The 8714-nt window shown below is 36.9% G+C and overlaps 1 pseudogene; it reads right to left on the reverse strand.

Annotated features, from left to right (window-relative positions):
- Nucleotides 1-405: 405 nt before the first annotated feature.
- LOC116084190 lies at nucleotides 406-1714 on the reverse strand (annotated as a pseudogene).
- Between the last annotated feature and the right edge of the window lie 7000 nt (nucleotides 1715-8714).

The raw sequence follows: 8714 nt of genomic DNA on the forward strand, positions 1-8714 counted from the left end.
ACATTGGATTATTGTCATAAAAACATGGCCTTTTTAACTTCTATTGTTTATTCCCATAAAGCTTCCAGGAACTGCTATAGGCCAACTCCTTTGCAGATCTAAATCAAGCATTTCCACTATCTCTCTCTAAGAGTCTTTACTTTAGAGCATTTACTTTAGAGCGTAGTGATGTTAATTCTATTTCCCAGTCTGTTCACTTTCCTATGATGTTCCTGCAAAATGGTCATGCATTTGTTTTTTAACAAGGAAAATAAACTCTCCTGTTTTTCTTAAAATTTACTTTAAGACATCATGGGAAAATCTTACAGCCACACATGGAAAAGATAAATATGATTGCAAAATGAAAATAACAAAAAAAATTATTAATGCCTGTCAGATAGTGTTGAAGGTGATATTCTGGGAATTTCAGTTGTAAGAACTGAAAGGAACAGATTCATATTCCTCTCCTTTACTCTCTCCTTCAACAGAATCCACACGAACTTCTCCATAATCCGCCTCTAGGGCAGCTATGTCCTCATGGACCACAGAGAACACCTCTTTCTCCATGCTATCACCCATATACCAGCGCACAGAGGCATACATCAGGACAAACTTATGGTCTAGGTAATCTTAGACCTCAGCAATGGCTGTGGTCTTGCTCAGCATACACACAGCTCTCTGTATTTTAGCCAGTTCTACACAGGTGCCATAATTGGAGGCTGGTAACTCATGCCAACCTTGAAGCCAGTGGGACATCAGTCCACACACTTAATGCTATGTTTGGTCTTGATGGTGACAATGACAACATTGTTATCTTTGGGAACCCTATCACCACAGTATAAGAGGCAACAAGCCATGAATTTACCATTATGAGTGTCACATTTCACCATGTGATTAGCTGGCTCAAAGCAGACATTGGCAGTGTCTAGTACAGAAAGCTGCTCATGCTAGGCTTTCTCAGCAGAGATCACAGGGGTATTTGTAGCTAGAGGGAAGTGAATGGAAGGGTATGGCACCAGGTTTGTCAGCAATTAAGTCAAATACACCTTCAGGGTCCCATCAAATCTGAGAGAATCAATGATGAGAGACACAATCTGGCTATCAAGTAAGATGGGTGTTCAATATTAAGGTTTCTCTGATGGATGACATAATGGCCTTGTTGACTACCATGAAGGCACAATTGGAGTGCTCCAGGGTGGTGTGGGTGCTAAGGATGGAATTGTAGGGCTCAACAACAACAGTGGAAACCTAGGAGCAGGGGGCTGGAGAATTTAAGAGCTCCAGCTTGGACTTCTTCCCATAATTACCAGAAAGCCATTGCATCAGCTGGAAGGTAAACCCAGAGGCAGTGCCTCTAGAAAACTAAGGTCATGAAGATCTGTTTACTAGATTGTGCATCTGGTCCAAAATAAGGTCAATTATCTAATTGCCAATGGTATATTGGCCATGGGCATAATTATGGGCAGCTGATAAGCTACTCAAGTAAAAGAGTTGGCAGTAGGTACCAGTGTAAGTTTTGTCCATAACTAGATTCCAGATATAACAACACTGCCCCTGGGTCCATATTTGCCAGCTCCCATCTTACCAAAGAAGGTGTTGAAGGAGTTATCATCTTTCTGGAAGGTCTTATCTTGTCACTTGGCATCCAACCTGAAAACAGCCTGAAGGGCTCCCAGCCAGCATTACTGATATAGACACCAGCCTTGTCAACATGGATGGAGATGCAGTCATACATGGCTTCTACAGATTCATAGGTAAGTTTTATAGAACCAGTCACCGGATACCAGTTACCAGCCCTGACAAGCCAAGGGTCAAGTTAAGTAAAATTTCTTGAACGTTTCTTATTTTATTATTTTTGCTTAGTTCCCCAAGCTGCTACTCCTAATTCCCTGTCCTAGTCCTCTCTGTGGCTGAGATTACAGGCATATATTATGGCAACTGACTAAGGAAACATCTTAAAGTGACTTATATTGCATTACAATATCCACGCCAGTTTTATTTGTACCAAATGAAGTTATGAACTCAGTCCTTAAAAATAATGAAAACTTAAGTAAAACAGGATATAGCTACAGAAAAAGTGGGGTGGTAGGTGGATAGTTAACTCAGTTAAGATCATGTCTTGATCAGAGGACTCACAGTTGCCTAGAATTCTATTTCCAGGGTGTCTGATACCTTCTCTGTGCTCCACCAGCAACAGCAACAGCATGCCTATGGCATATATTCAAACACACATACACACACACACACACACACACACATTTAAAGAGGAAAATATACTGAGTGAATTTTGATGATGACATTAAAACTATACCTATAGGTAAATTTAGCACTCCAAAAGACATTTGTACATAAAATATAGAAAATTAAAGTATAATTTTAAGTATGCCTTTTAATCTTAAAGCATGTGGAAATTTCTGAGTGTTTTTTCTTTTTTAATTCTTTATTAAATTAATTTATTTTTTACACTCTATACTCCATTCCCATTCCTGGCCTCCCCCATCCACCCTCCGGATACTCCACATTCCACACCTACTCCCCAGCTCCTGCGTCTACGTGGATGCTCCTTTCAATTGCCAATATTAATTTCAATTTTTCCAGCATTATATATTTTTAATGGATAACTGAGTGTTTTGTTATGGGAAATTAGTACTCAATTGAGAGAGCTGGGAATGTTGCTCAGCTAATAAAATGTTTGCTTAGTATATGTGTAAGAAACTAGAATTTTTGAAACACTACATGAATTTGACACTTTGGTGTAAACTAAAATCTTAATACTGGGAAAATAGAGGAAAGAGGACCATGAGTTTATGTCATCTTTGGTTACACAGTGACTTCAAGGCTTCCAGGAGATACATGAAATTCAATCTGAGACAACAAAACTTCAATGAATCTGTAGTTTTTCCAAATTTGTCTACAATTTGGCAATTATCTAAGGTTTAATGTTACTGAATGAATTGCCATTTAGAGTAGATCTCTGATCCTGTGACAATGAATCCAAAAGCTGCTCTCAGCCCATGCTTAAATCCCAGACCAGGGTTTATGTCATGTGGTTTTGTGTATGGAGAGCTAAAACTGGCTCACCAGGAATTCATTTGCTACCTGAGAATCCTGTGTCTGACAAAGAATTTATAACTACATATAGGGGTTGGTGAGATTACTCAGTGGTTAAGAACTCTTACTGCACTTGCAAAGGTCTGGGGTTTGGTTGCTACCACCCACATGTCAGCTCACTACAACCCATAATGCTAATTTTTTGAACAAATGGAATGGGATATTTCTGGGTAAAGTACAGAAGTTTTACTGGACTACATAACTTGGGTTAGTAAGAAGAAAGTTATTATTAAATTGAAAAATAAATAAAAGATTTCATTTGCACATGAATATTCACGGAACTAAAAGAACAAGTCACCAGAAAGACAGAATTCAGTGGCAACAGGAACTGTGGAATTTGTAGTGGCAGCAGGTCATTGGCTAGGAAGAGGCTGTACCAGTTACTCGTATCATCACTGTGATAAAATATCGGACAACAAAACCTTACCAAGGACATACTTTTCTGAAGCATCAGACCACCATGATAGAGAGTAGTGTGAAATATGATAGTTTCTATGTGGCTAGAAAATAGACTTAGGAAATACAGGTAGAACCAAGGCCATTTCCCCAGTGGCCTACCTCGAACTTCCAACCAACTTCAATCTTCTAGCTGACAACAAAGCCACCATGTTATGAGTGTATCAAGAGGACTGGTCTATTAATTTTGGCAGGTACTGTACTTTCTAATTATGTCTGGACAACCACAATTGTGCCTCATATTCTCCCAGGGGTTTCCTAACCCAATTAAGCCTTGTTTAACTTCTGATAGTTTTCTTAACTGCTCAGCTTTACTTCCCACAGTAATGTTTTTACTTTATGCTGAACTTTTTAAAAACGGAATTGCTCCTTTTACCATATATACACGAAACAGAAAAAGATACATTCTAATATGCTTTGCATATTTAGAACTCCTAATATAAAAGGGATACTGATAGGATTGGCAGTGTCTAAACATTCTATAAACTTCAGAGATTTACAATGACTTTTTGTTATTTATTTACCTAGCATGTAAAACTATTGCCGTTATGAGGTGTGATGTTTATATTCTTTTTCTTGTTCTTTTTCTTGTTTTCCCTTCTTTAATTAGCTGTATTCTCATACAATATAATCTGATCTCACTATCCTCTCTCTTTATTCCTCCAAGTTCTTCTCTACTTCCTCTCCCTCTGGGTTCTACTTTTCTCTGTTTCTCATTAGAAAAAAAGATGGTTTCTAAGAGATGACAACAAAATTAAACAAAATAAAATTTAATAAAATAAAACCACCATATCAAAAATCAGACAAGATAAGACAACAGAAAGAAAAAAAAAGATCCACAAGAGAAGGCACAAGTGAATCAGAGACACACTTGTTTACACATTCAGTAATCCCATAAAAGTACTAACTGAAAGCTATTGGATATATGAAGAGGACCTGGTTGAGACCTGTGTAGGCCCTGTGACTGGTGCTTCAGAGTGAGAGTTTCATGAACTTCGCTTAGTTGTTTCAGAGGGCCTTGTTCTCTGAGTGTTGTTCATTCCCTCTGGCTCTTAAACTTTTTCTGCTTCGTCCCCAGGCTTTATGTTCCAAAATACCTTCTCTCCCCCTCCTTCCTTTTCTCCTCTCTCATTCTCTGTCTCTGTCTTTGCAATGTCTGTCTGTGTGTCTCTGTTCTCAAACGCTGTGGGAGGAAGCTTCTCTGTTAATGGCTGAATAAGATGCTAATCTATGAGAGTAGCAGAATATATTAATCATTTTATTTTCCTTTTTAGTTTTATTTTGACTAGTAATATTAAGTTTTACACTAAGTATCTTGTTCATGTTTACCCAAGCAGCATCAGGTATTGTTTTTTTCTCATGGAGTACTTTAAGTCAAATAAGTCACTAGGTTTCCATATAGTCCACAATATATCCTTCAGTGGACTTCAGAAAGAAGTTCAAATATCATTATTTACAGACGATACGATAGTATACATGCATGACCCTAAGATTCCACTTAGCGTCTCCTAGAGCTGATAAGTACTTTCAACAAAGTAGCCGTATACAAAATTCACTCACACACACCCACACAAAAAATCACTAGCCCTTTTATTTACAAACAGCCAGAGAAAGAGATCAGATAATCAACACCGTTCACTGTAGCCTCAATAATATAAAATATCTTGGAGTAAGTCTTACTGAGCAAGCGAAAGGCTTGCATGATAAAAACTTGCTTTTCTTTTGAAACATTCTTTTATTGCTGTTGAGATAGTGCCTCCCTGAATAGGACAGTCTAACTTTTAATTCATGATAATCTTTCTAGCATAGCCCCAGAGAGTGCTGGATCATTTGCAAAAGCCACTATGTCCAGTTTTTCAAATCGATTTTATATAATATATACATAATATATAAAATTGATTTTATATAATATAATATATTAAATATATATTAAATATTAATTTTGTTAAAATTCCTCAACAGTAATACAATTACTTTTATAAAGGTCAATTCTTTTTTTAACCCTTTAGAAATTTCCCATCTTGATCAGTGCTCCATACTACTCAGGGTACAAAGCCTGGAGCCTGGGATAGTAAAAATGTCCTCCTGGGGTTTAGCATAAAACTTGAACAAATCACTTAACCTCTTTGTCTCTTTCTGTTTTGGTCTTTACAATGGGATGATGGGATATTAGAAGTCATAGTGTCAGTGTGAGGGTAAAATGTGTTATTATATATGATGGTATAGATCATATGAAAGAAGAACATACATCAAATCTTAACTTTTTATCATTATTATTTTCATTGTTTATAATGAAGTAACTGGATCAAATTGCTTTTCTATTGCTGAGGTTATAACCTGAACTTTAGTGATTCATTTGAAATAATATGCATGCCCTGTACTCCTGATGAATATGCTTGAAACTCTTATGCTCTATCTGTTCCACTTATACCTGTGAAATTGGCAAAAATTACAGAAGTGTCAGATGGGTTTGAATATTCATTCCCAAGAGCTTTGGCCTTGTCTTGAATTAAAAGAGCTTCTCTGTATTGATCTGTCTCAGAACTTGGCTGTCCTGTTAAAACTATATCCTTTCCCAGGGAGCTAATTATTTGTGTGTGCTCTTTCCATTTTCCAGTCACCAAATCTTCCTGTCCTGCACAAAATCTCTGTCTGCTGCTAAGCACAAGATTCGGTGGAAATGTATACTTCCAAGCTCAGGGATTAATGCTAGTGCTAGTTCTTTGATCAACAGGGGACATCTAAAAAGGTCAAAATCTAGAGCAGAGAGTAAGAACTGAAGGACATCTAAAGAACACTTTAGATCATAAAATTCCTGGTTCTTTATAAAATAGCAATTCACATGTCACAAAAATCTATATTGAACTGTTATGTGAGAAAGAAACTTTTATTTTGTCTGTTTACTATAATTTCAGGGGAGGTTTGCTATACCAGATGGAAATCTTCTAAACCATAATAAGCAGACGGTGTTGGATTCAATTACATGGGTAGTGAGAGACTGTGCAAGAAGAAAAACTTGACTAATTAGCATGAATCCCATAGAAGTATAAGGAAGTATTACATGTCATGTAAAGGAAAGTAACAGGCCAAGAGGATTCTGCATGAAGTTCTGTCAGCAGTAACACTGAAGGCAAGTGACTCAGGGATGTAAAAGTGATAAGCTCTAGTAGATTCCACTGAACATTCAAGAAGAAAGAGGGCTGAGAAGTACCCAACATTGTATCAAGGAGTATCAGTTAGTGCAATGGATAAGAGCACTATTGTAGGTTAATAAGTGCTTTAGGGAAGGTTATAGATAAAGCAGGAAGAAACAAAATAGAAATGAGTAGACAAATAGGGTAATCATTGGCAGAAAAATAGAGGAGGGGAAGTTTTTCACATGTGGATTTATGAATACAGAAAGAAAAACAGATGGAAAAGAAAATACAAATATATTTCTCTTTTCGCACAACCTATCATGCTATACTAAGGAGTCATTGGTCATTTTGACAAGGAAAATATCAGGTGATACTTATTAATGCTAACTCAGCTTAATTAAAGGAGATACATCCAGGTAGGACAGAAGGTTTTCCAAATGTCTACACAAACTTAGAGTCACACAATGGGAGAAATGGAAGCTCTGCTTTTGAGGTTCAGCTCTTATTGAGGTACAGCTCTTCCTATACCTTTTTCTTTCTTCTCTGTGGGTGTTTATTAACATATAAGTTATGCATATACATAGCCAGTAGGAACACTCTAACAGAATTTTTTAAAGTACCAATCTTCTTTGACATGCTTTTGATTAACCTCTTGTGTTCTGTTCCTTTGTGGTTCAGCAGATTTGAATTGTCTATCCACAGTGTTAATATTCAATAATGTAGATATTCTTCATTTAATCCTTTCTGAAATAAAAGACATTTCCGATAAAGAGATTTCTATTCATTTAAATATAATTTCCTGTTATTATTTTATCACAAAATTGTTTTTTCTCTAATACAAAACCAACCTAAATGCTCTAAACATGATTAAGCTGTATTAGTAATTTTGACAGCATTTTCCCTTTCCTGCCATTAGAAATAGCCCATGGTATTTAAAAGTTTAAAAAAGAATTAAAATAAATGATATTCAGTCTGTATTATCAGAATTTCATAGGTCTTTAAATGATAAATTCTTACAAATTATTTTTAAACAACTAAATTTCCCTGTTTCATTATTCTCATCCTAGGAATCTACTGAATGGACCACTTTCTTCACTTGCATCGTTATGAATGTAGGTACATTAACTGTAGTAAGAAGGGATTCTCTCATTGGAAGAAGGTATGATAACAGTATGATGAGAACGGGGCCATATTCTAGGGGAAAGACAGTAGCTTGGTCAGATGTGCTTTCCTTCCTCAAAGTAACTTTTTTTCTCTAGTTATCATCAAAGCAAGCAAAGTGCTGGGACTTCTTCAGCTTTGCAAGCCTCCATGCCCGACCCTGGAATAGCAGCATTGAGTACATGTTGGTACATATTTTCTAGAAAGAAGAGGCTGCAAACTTTATGAACATGCTATAACCTTGTACTTGATAACAGTTTATTCTAATGGAAGTTCAGAAAGATGTGCTTTCAAGAGACTATATTATATATGAAGGCAACAAAGCTGAATAAAGTAGAGAAGAAGGAAATTCACACATTGTCACTTATTTGCCATAACATGCTGGTGGACTCAAACATAAGCATTCTACCTTAACATCATGAGCGCTGGGATTAAAAGGGTTTTCTGCCGCCACCGTCACACACTCCTCCTTCCTACCTCCCTTCTTTTCTCTTTCATCCTATCTTTACTCTCTCCCTCCTTTACTCCCTCCATCCTTCCTTTGTTCCTTCCCTCTGTCCTTCCTTCCTTTCTAACCACTCACCCTCCCTCTCTTTCTTTCACTTCCTCCTTCCTTCTCACCCTATCTCACTCTTCTCTTGCTCCCTTTCCTCCTCCCTCCCTCTCTTCCTCCTTCATTCCTTCCCTTCTTTCTTCTATCCCTTCCTCTCACCCTCATCTCTTCCTTCTCTCTTACCTTTTATGTTCATTCTATTTCTATTGTTCAGATCCTCCTTAATCTTCTGCATTTGAGTGTTCGTCCACTCTTAGCCCTTAAAGTAGGTAGAACTATGGTTTGTGCTTCTGTTCATTGTTCTCTTCTATTTCTAG

This window comes from Mastomys coucha, unplaced genomic scaffold (genome assembly GCF_008632895.1).
Source record: "Mastomys coucha isolate ucsf_1 unplaced genomic scaffold, UCSF_Mcou_1 pScaffold9, whole genome shotgun sequence".
In the NCBI taxonomy this organism is placed as follows: Eukaryota; Metazoa; Chordata; class Mammalia; order Rodentia; family Muridae; genus Mastomys; species Mastomys coucha.